Source organism: Sander lucioperca, chromosome 6 (assembly GCF_008315115.2).
Source record: "Sander lucioperca isolate FBNREF2018 chromosome 6, SLUC_FBN_1.2, whole genome shotgun sequence".
Lineage (NCBI taxonomy): Eukaryota > Metazoa > Chordata > Actinopteri > Perciformes > Percidae > Sander > Sander lucioperca.
Genome location: NC_050178.1, coordinates 5,256,291 through 5,273,092, shown reverse-complemented (window position 1 = coordinate 5,273,092; position 16,802 = coordinate 5,256,291). Strand labels below are relative to the sequence as shown.

The 16,802-nt window shown below is 40.7% G+C and overlaps 1 protein-coding gene and 2 long non-coding RNA genes across 6 annotated transcripts in view; 1 reads left to right on the top strand and 2 right to left on the bottom strand.

Moving 5' to 3' along the window:
• sema3fa (sema domain, immunoglobulin domain (Ig), short basic domain, secreted, (semaphorin) 3Fa) overlaps positions 1–1,101 on the bottom strand; it is a 51,664-nt gene extending 50,563 nt beyond the window's left edge. For 2 of the 4 annotated variants that reach the window (XM_036002273.1, XM_036002274.1), the window contains exon 1: positions 664–1,101. The gene's annotated coding sequence lies outside the window, so the exon portion shown is untranslated. The remainder of the gene's footprint in view (positions 1–663) is intronic. The other 2 variants (XM_031301815.2, XM_031301817.2) reach the window with 2 other exon arrangements.
• A 406-nt stretch (positions 1,102–1,507) lies between these two features.
• LOC116051479 overlaps positions 1,508–16,802 on the top strand; it is a 36,329-nt gene continuing 21,034 nt past the window's right edge. Inside the window, exon 1 of the long non-coding RNA XR_004105359.1 lies at positions 1,508–1,640. This is a non-coding gene — a long non-coding RNA (uncharacterized LOC116051479). The remainder of the gene's footprint in view (positions 1,641–16,802) is intronic.
• LOC116051480 lies at positions 9,946–16,160 on the bottom strand. The gene is made up of 3 exons (XR_004105360.2): positions 16,149–16,160; positions 14,454–14,457; positions 9,946–10,107 (listed from the first exon to the last, which is right to left on the bottom strand). It is a non-coding gene; the product is annotated as an uncharacterized LOC116051480 (long non-coding RNA).

The following is a 16,802-nucleotide window of genomic DNA, read 5'->3' as shown; positions in this document are numbered from 1 at the left end:
TTGGAGACAATAAAACAATTTTAGCGAGCGTGTTTTGCTGTAATTATCCATGCATGGCACTGATCTACTCGTAAACGTGGATCTGAGTCTGAGGTCAAACTGTCAGTTAGGGTTTAAGATCAAGTTCCACATTGAGCCCTGAAGGCACAACTCCAAAGCAGACCGTAAACCAAAATAAAGCGTGACTGGGCTTTGAGTTATGAGGACATGAACATGAACCTCGTGTCAAATAATAGGATTTTATAATTGTGAAAAGTAGCGCTGAGGAGCAGTTACATACACTTGATCATTGATTATCAGATTATGAAGATACAATACCACAAAAAACTTTCAGTGCGCGCGCGCACACGCACGCACGCACACACACACACACACACACACACACACACACACACACACACACACACACACACACACACACACACACACATAAATATAGGCGAACTGACATAGTCCATGTTACTTAAAATAATACTTAAATAAGCCTATTACAAATATTTGGACTAAATTATTTGACAAAACTTTTAAAAATATATTTTGAATATTAGAGCCCTAATTTTGCTCGACTCCTGGCTTCCTACAGCTTTATAAGCACATCTGTATCAATACAAATAATTAATTCGACTTGTCATGTGTCAAAACAACACTTGCATTATAACCTACCTTCTAGTTCAGTCCAGTAAATATTGTGATAAAGCTGGTCAACATTTAAAACCATCCACCCCAGATCCTTTGAGCTCCTCTGTCCGCACGCAGGAATATCAGTGTATCCGCCGCAGATCCTGCACGATTATCCCCAGAGCCAAACAAAAGCTTGGATTTAAATTAACTTGACGCGGCCGCCTTAACTTAAAGTGATCTCTAAATCGCATCAACAGATTCTTTCTTTTTTTTTCCACTAAAGGAGGTTAGAAACAAAGAGTTGTTCCTGGAGAAGAGTGGCAGAGAAGAGCGCAGCGACGCTCAAGTGTGTGAGTGCAGGAAAGCGTCTTCTGCAGGTGGATACACTCACTGAGGTCTCCCAGCAGTGGACACACCCATGGGGGAGGGAACCTACCTTAGCATCCCTGCGCTCCGTCCCGCCCCAACATTAGCACGAAACAAGGCTGCTCTGCATTTTCGTACACTCAAGAAAGGCTACAGAGGTAAACAACTGGTAAATGATTAAGAACACACTATAGGCTACATGGGGTAAAGGGCAGGAGGAGATGTCACGTTCCCTTCAACATTAGGCGGGGTGGGGAGGGATTGTCCAAAATGTTCTGCTACAATCAAAAAAATCAATAAATGTTTCCCTTAAAAAAATGAAAACATTTATTTATACCTCCGCCAGTCCGTCTGTGTTTGTTTGTTTGTTTGTCTGTCAACAGGATTACAGTAAAACTACTCTCCCGATGTTCATGACACTTGCTGGAAGGCTGTAGCATGGGCCAAGGACCAAGAACTCATTACATTTTGGAGCGGATCCGATTTACGGAGCGGATACACAAATTATTTTTCATGCGCATTAGTGGCATGACTTTTCCACTAGGTGGGGCTATGGCTTTTTAGGTAGCTCTGCGTATTTTCCCCATCTTCGTTATGTTTGCAGCTGTGACCTGGGATGCTACAGAAAGACACTCAGCGGCAACGTTTAGATGGTGAGTTTAAGTTTGTGTGATTGATTATTATGTTATATTTATAGTATCTCTGCCGACATTACTGTCTTTTAGATGTTGTAGCTGGCTCAGTTTTAAAGCTAGAGTGAAGGTATCGGTATCATGTCATGCTAGCTTGTCAGGAAGGGGGCTAAATAAATTGGCAAAGGAAAAACTGGTTCTAATAGTTTTGGAAATATATCCAGGCATATATGGTTGCGGTTTCAGATTTGCATATCATAGAAGACTGGACTATTGGCTTTGGAGAAGGTCTGCGCTCTCTGACTGCTCTTCTAGTTTAAATCTATTTTTAATGACTTTAAAAGCATTTGACAACAAATATTCACGCATGCGTCCTCAGTGTCTTAGTATTTCCCACTGACCATCATCATATCATATTTCCCATATTTTCTGATTTGGAATTTGGGTTTTTATTTGTTCCTATAAAGTGTGGGCACACAGTTGCATTTAGGCTACTTCTGCACTTATATGTCAGTGTGATCTGTTGCCCTGAAGTTAATTCACAGAGTTGATAACAAAACCTAAAGCCTTTATGATATAATTATGCAGTTTGTTTTTAATTACCATTAGCATTCATCTTTGTCACCAAAATGTAAACATATCAAGATTAATATAAAGATAGATTAAGATAAAACATGCAAAGAAATGCATTTTATTGGAGCTCTCAAACAGTGAAACGTTTCCAATTAAAATATGCAAAATCACTGTAACTCATGGTAACTTGGGTTAATGTGAAGTAGGCCTAGGCTTTATTTTTCCTGAGTTAAGCAATATTTAGCTGTGACAAATTCACAGCAACCTGTGTCCAAACTGCATGCAACAATAAGGCCTTAAACACTGAACTCAGATGTCTCAGTTTTATCGGTGATGCTTTTTAAGAGGGTGACATGTCTTTTTGAATGTCCAGAGGAAGCTTGAGTATCAAAATAGGACTGATGTCATTTCACAACTTGATAAGCCTGTGACTGCCAGGTACTGATTTTTATTTGCTGACTGGTGCCAACATCGAGTTGTGCTGAGAAGCTCTCAGATGCCAGGGCGGAGCCAAACAATTGTTCAGTATCTGCTGGTGTTGGCAGTCTCGCAGTATGGAACACTGTTTGTTTTTTGAATGAGACATGAATCACTTACTGTATTTTGACTCAGGAGGAGAAGGAAGAATATCCAAGCCGACTATAATTTAAGATAAGAAACATTTTATATTTGATGCAAACAGCTGCTGCATGACTCTTCAGCACAAGCGGAATCTGGCCGCGTGTTCACATAAGAAACAGTTGAAAAGTGGCCAGGTGGAGATAAAGTAGATTTATTCCGACACCTCGATGACCTGACAGAGGATCACTGGCTCTCGCCTCAGATAGGCATCAGATATTCATGGGCAAATGGAGCCTTAAATCTTTTAATCTCACTCGATCCCTCCCTTGATCACACTGGCTTATTTTGCTTCTTATCCAGTCAATGCACAACACAGCTGACACCCATGTGTGCATGCTTATTATTGCATAAATGATAAATACAGTAGCATAGGTTTCATGCATGTTGTGAGCATGTTACTATTGCAGGAATGTATAAAATCAGATTGGAATTTGGAGAATACAATCACTGTCTTTCATTGAATTATGGCTGTGGAGATGATTTACTGTGTGTGACCTATATATTATATAGCACGTTTAAAAACAACCATAGTTGACCAAAGTGCTTAACAAAGTTCAAAATCAAAGAGATAATATACACAAACAATACACAGTATACAATACAAAATAACCAACAGCACAACAACAAGGTCAAGATATCAAAGCTCAACTTGATTTGAAAGCCAAAGCATAGTAATGGGTCTTAAGCAAGGACTTGAATGTTTCAATGGTCTGAGCTGTTCTTACATTAATAGGTAGACCACAGTGAAACTTACTTGGGTGCTGCATTTAAAGTAACCAGTTTGATGATGAGTGACTTTGCATGTTTATTATATCATTTATTTTGTCAAACATGCAAATACTTTGCTTCTTTTTCTATGCTTTTGTGTTATGTAGAATAAATTGGATTCATGACAAAAAGACATGTTAAGCACATTTATCTAAATGGGAACAAAAAGATACCAGATCCCTGGCTGTGACTTTGAGTTTTCTGTCCTTTGAAAGATGTCTTGGAAAGATAATCATTACATTAGTCTATGCAAAAGGGGCTTCACAGTGTGACTTCAGGCTTTGATGCTCATAGCCGAGAAAGCAAGAGAGCTCAGCATCAGCATTTGCCATTAAAATTGTTGAATTTCCCTTGATACTGGCAAAAAGCTCTGGGAAACAATTACCCCCACGCTGACGAGCTCACACACACACACACACACACACACACACACACACACACACACACACACACACACACACACACACACACACACACACAAGGTGGAAGACAAGGTGGAAGATATTGATATGTTTCAGTCCATCTGAATCTTGGACGATCTTGAAAAATCATCAGGCTCTTTTAACGTATGCAGGTGGGCGTGTTTAAAATGTGGTTCGAGCACCAGACAGTACAGAGCCAAATAAATAACTTTCATAAAAATCTGGAACACAACTCCCAATCCCTCAGGACAAACCAAGAATAAATCAGTCAAATAAAATCTCTTTCCCTAAACTTCACATATCAGCAGTTTAAACAATCTCCAATCAAAATGTATGTGGGCCAGCCAAGTTAAATTGTTTCATTACCAATATTCTCTTTGTTTCCCAGCTCTATCTATTCTTATTTCTCTCTTTCTTTTTTGTCTTCCCTCCTCTTTCTTGTAGCCAACAGCTGCATGTTGTTTCCTATATTTCTTTTTAATCAACAATATTATTCCCATCTTCAGGCCTCTGGTGGCCTCACCATCTGTCACTTGCGTGAGACAAGAGGAAAGCAATTATTGAATCCTGGCTTTGAGGAGCTAGCGCCTTCATAAAAGTCTCTCATGCTTTCCAGTTTTTCCTCTAGTGTTGCTTTCTCTAGCAAGATATCTGTGGAGTACAATGTGAAAGATAATATTGAAACCAAAGATCATCATTGGGTGCCAGACCACAGAGGCAACACATTCTGCGAAAAAAGTGACGTTAAGGTCTTTTTGTTCTCCAGAGAAGATGCCAGGTTTATAAATCTGAGTTTGAATACTGCTGGTGGGATACTTTATCCTTCTGTCTCTTGATGAGTTATGTTTGTTACAGATATTACGTCACTTCACTTAGAGTGCTTCGCTTTTATCAGACAGACTAAACCTGCCAGTTTTAACAACACAAGTTTGACTCCAAGTTGAACATATTTAAAAATGTTGTACTTTTCCTGGAGGACATGAACGCAATGCTGCATAGATTATTGTTCTCATTCGTTCTATGAGGATTGCTCATGAGAAGCACTTTACATTTATTTATCCACTGCAACTCTATAACAAGACAACAATGCACTGCATTAACCATTGTGTAGTCTTCCCGTTGTCCCGTTTTTTTTTTACTGCTTTTGACGATTTTAAAAAAAATGTTTTTGTCACTTTTTTCAACGCTTTCTTTTTGTTTTGTTTAATTCATGGTCAATAAACCTAATTTAAATGACATCATACCTAATTTTTAGTTTAAAAAGGAAAAAATTATGAATTATTTTGACTAATAGTTAAGATCAGAGGATGTTGAGTGAATCACAGACTTAGGTTTATGTTGAAGTTTAATTAGGATACTGTTTTAAAACCTCTTAAAACATTTTTTTTTCCGATTGCTATGAAATGGAAGTATTCATTTTACCTGCAAGGAATGTTGTATGGGTTCCATCCAACGTACATGCATGCATCCAAGTTATTTTGTGGCAATTTGGTTGTATTTGTGATATAAAAAAATCTTTGAAAACGGGTCAAATTTGACCCGAGGACAACACAAGGGTTAACATTTACTCACTGCATTAACATTTACTTACTGTAGAAGACACTGGTGGTTTTCATGGAAACAGGTGCCAGAGGGGAATACAAATCTAGGAGTTTCATTACATTCAATGAATTTTCCTCTAACCTTTTGCCATCAATGACTCCACCAGCCACAGCAAGTCATTTTTAACAGGCTGTGACAACCTTAACCTCTGTCTGCTAACTCCACCACATGATGGGAAGGCAATTAACAGCTGTTCATTACTGATGAGGTGAAGAAAGAAGTGCACCCGCACACTGCGGCGCACATCTGCATGTATGCACACATCAAAATGACACAGGCAGATGTGAGTGCACACAATAGACCATGCACATTACACCAGCAACACACACACAGCTAAGGATGCCGTGACACAGAATGGCCCTCAGCGCTCTCTGAGGGACACATCGTTTGTGTAGAATATAATGAGGGAACATGTACTCATCCCTCTACCTCACCGGGAGAACTGTTACCTTTTGGTGTGATAAGATATTAAAAATTCAGCGCTTTGACTAGTACGGCAGCATGCTCATTAGCATTTAAATGGGAAAAAGATAACGCTGCACTTCGCAGAGTCATACCTCCATCACAAAGCTGGCAAACAGGAGAAAACTTGAATCAGGCCCTGAAAACTTTGGTTGTCTTTAACACCCAAGAGTGGAAATAGTGACATATCTAATTACTATCGTGTCATTGTCTTTTTCTTTTTTTGTAGCTTTTATACATAATTTGTAATATAACTGTCAGTATATCTAACTTTAGACATACATTTCAGTTTGTTTTTAAAGGAAGCCTAAATCATCACCGCTGGAGAAGCTTTAAAATCCCACTTCAAATTTTCCCGTGACACATATCAACAGTGATTTATTCGGGATTAGAGGACAGTTTTCTTTATGTACTCTATAGCAAAACAATACACAGTTAATTGAATGTAAAAACGCAAATAGAAATGCTGACTCTGTGGTCAGTCCCTTGGCGTTGGAGCAGTTCAGGGATTTTGTCTTGATACTGTTACATTAGAGCCACAATTCTTTGTTTTCTCTTAATGAATACAGCAACATTTGTCTATTTTTCTTGACGTACATGCTTGCCTGCAGGAGAGACATTCACACTGTTTGTAGATTCCCATTGAGACCCCAAACTAGATTTGACTTTTGTTGGCCTGCTGTGATGCTGGCAGTGTTGACTTTAACAATTAAATAGTCAAGAAACTAAAAAGCTAAAAAACAATAGCCTCTATGTAATGTAAAGGACAATGTTATTGCTTGCTAATGAATCTGTAATTAGCCAAACATACATGCGGTTTAGCGCATACTTTTCTTCCTTTGATTGCTTGCACATGACGTGCCTTTTGAGAAGCACTCTTAAGATTAATGGCACTCTTTTCTTCACAGAAATTTTTTTTCATCCAGATCTCACTGTGTTTGGCTTAATTGTCATTTTTCTGCTCGTATTTGTCTCTCAGTCATTTGTCACAGAAGCTGACTGTGACTCAGCTGGAGCTTTGCAGGGCTAAAAATGGGACAGCTGCCTTTTTTTTTTTTAAATGTCACAAGTTTGTCTCATTGTATCTGGCTCGCATGTCTCTTGCCTGGGAATGGGAAACGGAGGGAGGAGGGCAGCTGTGGTGGGATGATTTGGTATGAATTAAAGCTGTTTCCTAACAGGCTCCACAGGGTCTGATCCTCTCCCTTACTTGTCTGGTGGATTCTCTCCACCAGTATCAACCAGAGGAGCGCATGTATTACATTACATCAGCTCTTTTCTTTCCTCTTCTTTTTGTTCTTCACAACTGCAAACAATAACAAAGGTTTTATATTTAGCATGACTTTGTGGTTGAAGGTGCCCCGGCCATGCTACCTGTGGTTGGTTGAGAGGGGTTTGTGTAATAGTTTTCCCATGCAGCGTTGTTGGCGTGGGCCTCCTGAGGGTCCGGGCTGTCGGTGTCATTCTTCATCGGCATCCAGCCGCAGGTCTCTGGCCAGAGGGGGAGACTAAAGACAGCAAGAGGAAATAACTGGTCTTTTTGTTCTACGCTGCACTCAAAAGTGGTCAACTTTTGTAGTTGAACTCAATCTAATATAGTCTGTGGTCTGATAGGGGAATACATGGGACTTTTGTGTTGTTGCCATATTTTTTACAGTCTATGTTGAAAACCTCAATAGTTTCTTGCTTATTTTCCTGCATTATGTTCGAGTTCAGCTACTGAAAGACTGAGAAAAGTGTTGGCTTACAAGACAGCACTTTGCTGTTTGCTACACTGCATCACAGAGCCTTCTCCTTTCCCTTCTTCTGCTTCTTATTTACCCTTCATTTTTTCAGTATGTTGTCACTCCGTATTATCATGGCTCTAGGTATGGTCTGTTATGGCGCTTTTCCATTACATGGTACCTACTGGACTCGCCTCGACTCTACTCGCCTTTTTTTGGTTTCCATTACGAAAAAACAGTACCTGGTACCTGCTAACAGGTACTTTTTGTAGTACCACCTCAGTCGAGGTTCCAAGCGAGCTGAGGCGATACCAAAAGGTGGCGTGAAAGCGAATAAACCTGCCATTTTTAAATAGTTCAGCCAGCTGTGTTTTTTTTTTTTTGCTACCTCCAGCTTCATTTGAAACAAAATGTGTCTTCTGGCTGTGGCAATAACAACACACCTTTGACGTTCTGTGTGTGTGTCGCGTTAAGTCACAGCAGTTTACTGCGGCGCCGCTTGTTTTACAGTTCTGCGGAGGCTCCAGGCAGAGCTTTCGCCGTAGCCTACGCACACACACACATGCCGGCTCGATAAGTATAAACATCAGGCCACTTACATAGGCTATGGCGAAAGCTCTGTGTGGAGCCTCCACAGAACTGTAAAACAAGCTCAAGTGGCCTGATGTTTATACTTGTGCGCTGGTGTGTGCGTCGAGCCGCTATAGACGACCAGCCACACTGAGGCGGTACTAAAATCTGCAATGGAAAACGGACGCACAGTGTGTCGAGGCGAGTATAGTCGATGCGAGTCAAGCAGGTACCATGTAATGGAAAAAAACGCCTTTAGTCAGTCGATCCACCACTTTGGTCTAAAAAACTAAAATATCGCAACAACTGCTGGATGGATTGACATTCATGGTTCCCAGAGGATGAATCCTAATAACTTTAATGATCCCTTGACTTTTCCTCTAGCGCCATCATGAGGTCCACATTTGTGGTTTTGAGTGAAATGTCTCAACACATGTTGGAAAGATTGCCATGGAATTTGGTACACACATTCATATTTCCCTCAGGATGAATTTCAATAACTTTGGTGATCTTTGACTTTTCATCTGGTGTCATCATCAGGTCAACATTTCAATGTTTTATTTATTGATAATCAGCAAACAGCATGCTAACCGACTAAACTAATGCTGTATCATCAGGCACTTCTGTACTTACATTTGCTATTTTAGGTACATAGTGTGTTCACACTGATGAAGTATGGCCAAAGAAAAAGAAGTACCCAAATGCTGCACAACGTTGAGTGAGGAATGCTGGACACTACTAGCCCTCAGCAGTGGCCATTAGGGCTGTGCAATTAATCAAAATGTAATCGTAATTATGATTACGGCTCCCAATGATCACAAAAACAGAATAATCGAGAAAAATAATTATTTAGCTCATTACGTTTTGCAAGTAAACTGAAAAAATAAAGTTTAAATAGAAAAAGTATTAAGGCAAATTTCACAGTTGTACGTGTTTTTTTTACTGTTGATTTATTTAACTTTTTCCACTGTTTTTTAAATTCAGTAACTGCAACATATTTCCAGAAGTCAACGAGTAATTGTGTTAAATTATCGTGATTTCAATATTGATCGAAATAATTGTGATTATATTTTTTTCCATAATTGAGCAGCCCTAGTGGCCATCTTTGCTACGTAGCGGAAGCTTGTGAATATAGTGGGCGAGGAAGCCGCAGCGGTTGCGATTGAAGCATCGAAAACCTATCCACTATACAAATGTAACTTATATATGTGGTTTTTTTTCAATAAGTAAAACGTGGGGTATACTCGCCGCAGCCGATCTGTCGAGCGCCAGTGTGATGTCATGGGAGCGCCGTTATTGATTATACTCGCGCGTGGTGGTCGCGACAGTAGTGGCAGTCTTCTCCTGAACAGAGGTGGCGCTAATGAGGAAAGGCTACCAACTTTGCTATTTCTACGGACATGAAGAAGAAGAAAAAGGTAAACAATGGCAGAACTGGCAGCAGCATTGATGTCAATGCTTCGATTTGATTCGATGACCTACTTCGTCGGATCAAGCCTTTCATTCACCATAAAAGAACTCATCTTAACCCAGTAAGTTTACAAGAGAGACTTGCAGTCACTCGCATCCGGTTGCTCATTCATGCTTCCTGTTTACGCTTTGTCGCGCGCCGCTGAAAAAAATAGAGTGGTGCGCGCCCTCTGGTCGTGCACTCAAAATCCTGGCACGCCAGCGAGATCTACATCATTTTGATGTCACATTGGCGCGCGCGAGCTCGGCTGCGGCGACTGTAAAACGGCCTTAACACTATACTGTAGTCAGATAGTGAGAAAACAAGTCAGCATATACTTTGCCAGGTGACAATAGGTGGCGGTAATGCTCCACCCGGCTGCAAATTAAGAAGAAGAGTCATTTCCGGTCAGTGCATAATGGCTGTGTGCGGTTTGAGACAACACTACCCTGTCAAAATGTACGCATTACACAAGAGACTGTATAGTGTACACAGTGTACGACATGTACAGTAAGTGTACTTATGGAAGTATCCAAATTGAGACACACCTCAAGACTAACACGGTTAACATTAGACCTGCATCAGCATGTTAACATTTTCAATGTGCGCATGCTAGCATGTTGATGTTGGCAGTTAGCTCAGAGCACTGCTGTGCCTAAGTACAGCCTCACAGAACTATGGCATGGCTGCAGAATTTTCGTCTTGTTTTCAATCAACCTCCGACAAGGACAGGATTGTGTGTGCTCATACGGGGTTGAAGGCTGTAGTATATAGTGTTTTATAAATATATATTTACAATGCCTGTCTTTAATTTAACCTCCCTTTGCTTTGTAACAACTCTAGCTGGACTATGCCGAGTCCCTTGTCCTTCACCCTTCCCCTCTCCATCTCATCCTCCTGTCATCACTTGCTCTGATGAGGCCGTGAAACAGGTGGCTTGAGAATTCAAAATGACGGAGGGATGGAGACCAAATAGTTGTGTGTGTGTGTGTGTGTGTGTGTGTGTGTGAGAGAGTGAACAGAGAAAGATTTTGTGTCTGTATGTCTGTGTTCATGAAAGAGAGAGGAAGAAAGGAAGAGGCTACCCAACAATAATAATAACAAACCAGATACAAAGTTGGTTACTTTGTGTTTTTGCTGATAATCCTTGCAGAGCCTGAAACCACATTACGTTTACTTCTCTCTTTTAGAGTTATATTAGATTCCTCTCTCTGCTTAGACTGCCAGCCTTTTGCCAGAACACATCTAAATTAAAAAGTTAATGTAATCCATCTTTATTCAAACCCTGGACTCTAAAGTAACACAGATGAAGAGCTGGAACAGTAACAGATTGGACGGTTTATACAAGACAAAAGCATTCATGACTGTGGCACTGTACAGTTCAGATGAAACAGATATAGTGACTTAATGATAAGTAGAGCACTTTCTATGTAACAAGAAAAATCTAGCAATGGCCTGGAAGAAAGTTTTCGCACATTTGCAGAAAGAGAGCATATCTCCCTGGACATCTGTTCCCAGAATTTCCAGCAGCAGTTGTGTTGTAAAAGATCCTGTAGTAAGTTGTCTGGAGACAGTATGGCACATCAAGCGCATATTCTAAACTATGTCTTACTCTGTGGCTTAGCTCTCAATTTAATTAACTGTGTAATGTTGTAGGGGGGATGTCACAACTGTCAGTGGCTCCTCAGTCAATCCCAGAAGAAAGTCCCTCAGTCTTATCACCGTCTGCTTTCCCATCAGCACTCCCTCCTCCCAACACTCGGGTTACCGATCAGTCTCACACATTTCGCAAAAATTCTGTTAGCATGATTGTTGTCAGTTGTCAGATTGTTGTCAGTTAGTCAGTCATGTTCGAATTATGGCTTTGTTTTCAGCTGTGATTCATTTAGATTTGCGGAAAAACTGAAAAAAAAAATCCCAATTTGTGAATACAATGGTCATTTGTGTCAATTGCTTCACAGGGAAACTGAAGTGAAAAATGCCAAAACTTTTAAAGTATTATACTAGTTGCTTCACTAACATTACACCCATTAAACAACGCGTTGACCGTTTAATGGTCAATCACTGGGGACAGTGTCCTGCCTCAAGCAGCTGCCAGTAAATGGCACATCTGGCTCCTAATTTTGTAGTAAGAAGCAGAGCCTTCCGTTGAACCAGTTGCGCCAGCAATCACCAGCCAAAGTAAGCTAACCTCATCTTGTGTCTCTGTGTGAAGTTGACAGTGAGATAATATGCATCTGTATTTTCAGACCTGCTGTTGTCCACTGTAATGAAGTGGACTGAGACTGTATTTATGTGCAGTTTGTACGCATTTGTAATTTTTGGAATGGAGGTTTCTTCACTTTGTTGTTTGTAACTCACACAGAGCAGACAGATATTTTATTGTCTTAGACCCCATGGATACCAGGTTTCAAGTTGTATAATAATTACTGAAAAAAATTGGGCAATGCTGGAGGAGCCTGGATCCCAGATCCCATGAGTCTCTCCTCTCCTGTTAGCGTGTATAGATAGTAAAAAAACTGAGGATTTAAAAAAAAGAAGTGTGGCAGAGGTTGCACAACCTCCCAGCAAGCTGTGTTTCTGATACAAACCAACAGGCTAAGTCAGATCAGCCAAGGCTTAGATGCTCCAGCAGTTTTCTTCTGGACGTATGATGGATGTTGGCCTGTGCACATGAATTCCACATTAGAACACGCACTCTAAAGCGAGGTTGACAGATTCAATTGTTGAATAAATACCATCGGCTCCACAAACGTGGGGCACATTTTTTGCTGTTACACAATGTAAACTGTTCAGCATCTCTAGTCTGTGTGTGAGTTTTTGCATGGGCTGTAAGGACATGAACATGTGGTGTTATACAAAGTTGACAAGTTCATTTTCAAAGTAAAATAAGCTGTAACTGAAAACACATTGTACTCAAAGGCTGGTGGCTGACGGAAGCAGTTGACAGGCCTGTGTTGAGTTTGACATGTTCATTCAGTTTTTGTTGGTTTCAACATCACTTCCTTTTTGAGACATTTTACCAGGCATACTAAGCAGCTAACACACATTTTACTCAGACACATAGACACACAGTCACAGTCTGTACATAAAGCAGCAACACATGTAGTCAGCAATCTGATTGGGCCAGAGGAGATGATCAGACAGACAGCCCAGGGAGAGGTGGCGCCTGTCATGTGGAATGGATCTCATTAAAAGTGTGCCCCAGGTCACACTTTGATGGACAGGGAGACGTCAGTCTTCTGCCAACTAGATTAGCAGGGACAGAAGCCCCCCGTCCTTCCTCTCTGCCCCTTGAGAGCCCACAGCATACCAAGTGGGTCTAAGCAGACTCTTATGTGTGCCCCGCAGCCTCCGTCAAACCTCTCACCTCTGGCTTGCCAATCACAAAAAAAGACGAACACATCCACCTCAAATCCGACAGAAAAAACCCCACCTGCTGTGTCAAAAGGTAGGTGGAAGCAGACCTTTTCTTTTCCACCTTTTCCCTGGTGTATCAGGTTGTTCTGCAGTCTCAAAGCCCAAGTCCTCTCTGCTCTATACTGCTATATTTGTATGAAAAAGAACCTGTACAATCCAAACACTGCTGAGAGTTGAAAATGCTTTTGTCAAACGCCTGATATCATAATTCACATACTGCACTACTGAAATCTAAAACTTTCCTTTCCTAAGGTTCACTGAATTGAGGTAATGCTGTGACCTGCAACATGTTTGTGTACAGTCAGTCTGTTTGGTAAGATACTCTCTATCACTGAAATAAAGTACAACCTATTCAACTTACATTTTACATTTCTGGAACAGTGGTTAATTTAGAACAGATAAAACAAGAACTCTGTACAGTAAGCATAAAAAACATGGCTGAACAAATAAAGGAAAGATCAACTCCAACTGCAACCCATATTTTTCCATAACGTCAATACTTGTAGTTGGAGCCAGTATCCAGTTAGCTTATCTTAGCATACTGTAGCATAAAGACTGGAAACAGGGATGCAGCTAGCTTTGCTTTGCACTACTACATTTAATGATTGATGAACAATTTGTTGTTTTACAATGGGTTATGTTTCTTGGCCAGGCGCAATGAATTCCTGGAGTCTCTACTGAATCCACTTATTCACAGAGACAACAAGACTCAAGGGGCCCTATTTTAACGATCTAAGCACACGGTGTGAAGCACATGGCGCAGGTGCGTTTAAGCCGTGTCCAAATCCACTTTTGCTAGTTTGACGGCGGATGCCGCATGGTTGCATAGTTCAAAAGGGTTGTACTTAGTGTCTTCATTAATTCATAGGTGTGTTTTGGGCGTAACATGCAATAAACCAATCAGTGTCATCTCCCATTCCCTTTAAAAGCCAGGCACGTTTGTACCTTGGCGCATTGCTATTATGATGGCGGATTTGCACCGTAATATTTTTATTTTGTAATCGTTTCGCATGTTTGTGTGCTGCTGCGCTTCCCTGTGTGTGTGTAACAAGCATAGTGTGCGCGTGCTGTGCACGAGCCTAGGCGCATTTTACTAATTCACTGTTAAAACAACAATGAAATGCTGCGCTATTGACTTTAGACCAGGTTTTTGTTGGTCAATGGCGCGATCACTTCCCGCTGCCTCAAGATAGCAATACGCCAAGAATTCACCTGAACACACCTCCCTGTAAGACCAGCACGCTCATGGGCGCAAAGATGGGCGCAGGTGCATTTACTATTTAAACGACATGGGCGCTGGACAGGAAATTGACAACTGCGTCGGTCTTAAACTAGCAAAGACACTTGGGCTTTGTTTTGTGCTGCGCTGCGCCGGGTACAAGATAGAGCCCAAGGACTCTAAGTCAGTGCGCCTGGCTAAGAAACATAACATAACCACTGGTAAAACCACAAAATGTTTTTATAACTCAGCATATAATTTAATTTGCATTAAACAAATGTGACAAATAGTAAGCTTTAGATTTGACATTGTGTTACCTGGGAACAAAGCCAGGATAGCTGTTTCCTCACTTCCAGTCATTATGCTAACATAACTGGCTGCTGGTTGTAGCTTCATATCAGCATGAGACATGAGAGTGCTTTCAGTCTTCTCATCTAACTCTTGGCAAGAAAGCACTTAGGCACACTTCCCAAAATGTCGAACTATTCCTTTAAAGAAGTCTGGAATGCAATCAGCACATGCAGATTCAAAGCAATATAACCATGACTATGCAAATCACTGCTGGGGTTATTTGAATTAAAACTTGCTCTAACAAACATGTTTTCCTCATAACCTGTTTTGTAAGCTATGTATTTTCGCTTCACAGGAAAATGAATGGATTTCGGGCAAACACTGAATGATTGAAATATACTAAATACATTTGATGTGAATGCTATTAACTAGCAGTATACTTCTACTGATTTTCTCCTTGTTCAGTCTCTTCCTCTTTTCAGTCTTGTCTTGGAGAAAAATAATGTGCACTGTAATTATACAGTGCACTGTAATCATATAGTGTCTTACTGTTTATCCCAACATCCCCAAGAGTTAATGTCTCCAGCAATAGACCTGTGGCATGATGCCCAGGACATGGGCCATGGGTGGATCACTTTGACAAGCATGCAGTCAAGGCTGTGCTAGCTTCACTCAAAGCAGATCAGGACTCCCAGAAATCTCTGACACGCTGGCTGACGTAATACGAAGTCCATTTGAATTACATCTAAATCTGGGGCTGGTAAAATTGAGAAATAGTTTTGGCAAAAGATTGAAATAATTTGGGCTATTTACAGAGCTGAGGATGGGTGCTAGGAAATGTGTCAGTGTTTAATAACCCCCATCAGCATTTTGATTTGTGACAACCCACAGAGATATATGAAGTATCCCACATTTAATCCATGCTGGAGTCTGATTGGTATGCAGTGTGTCATGCTCGATGCATCCGTGGTGATAAAGGCCAAAGGTAGTCAAGAGAGATATGAGGCAATGTCATCTGCATGCTCTATGTCCAGCAGCTTCTGTAGCTTCTGAGCTCCACTTTTGAGCATTAACTAGTGCGGGCAAAAGTGAACGAACAAATCTTCTCTACTGAAACATTTTCAAGTTCTGCACTAGTGCATACTGAGGAAGTAGCCACAGCCTCACAATCTGAGTCTAACATGACAACAGGTAATTTAGTGTCTACTCTGCTTTTATATATTATCAATCTAACTGCCAGTGATCAAAATGTAAGCATCACAACCCTAAACAGTGTTGCAATCTCACTCTCGTTCAGCATTACAAACTTGTATACTTGACTCATGTGGTTACTATTCCTGGCAGCCAGCAGAGTTTGACGAGACTTCTTTTAGTGCCCGTTAGTGTTAAAAATTGTCTTCAGGTAACAACATACATATAAGTTTGTTTTTTTTCTTAGAAAAATAATGCACTAATAGCATCAACATAATTATCACAGTAAGTTAATAAAAAAATACTTCATTTCATAAGTTATCAGCCTTAGGCTGTCTACAATGTCATATTTTGGAGGGATAATGAAGCATAAATTGCTTGACTTCCACTCAATACCAGCACATCATGTTAGTGTGCCCTGTACTCTTGCAGCTAAGGTGTGCAAAGCCTAATACTCGAAAATCCTCAAAACTCAAAAGTTTGGGGGGGGGGGGTACATAACTGTCAAACTTCCCAGCACTAGCATGAACATTTCAATGGATTTATGACTGTCCAAATTACAACTATGGATGACTGCTTATTGTTTCTTTTTATGAGAATCAGCAGATATGTTTTTCGCATGCATTAAGAGGTCACTGGGGAAAAATAAAGGCCTTGAAGTCTTCGTCAAATTGACTGAGGGGGTCAAAGGGGCTTAGGAGTGGATGTGATATTTGCCTTCTTGTCCTAAAGGATTGTGACTTTTAGACGTCTTTGCAATATGAGCTACCCCAGAACGCCATGCTGGGACTTCCCTCCTGAGATACCCAGGACCTGGGTCATGGGCTCTGACACGACCCCTCACCTCTCCAGTACTCACTTGCCAATGTT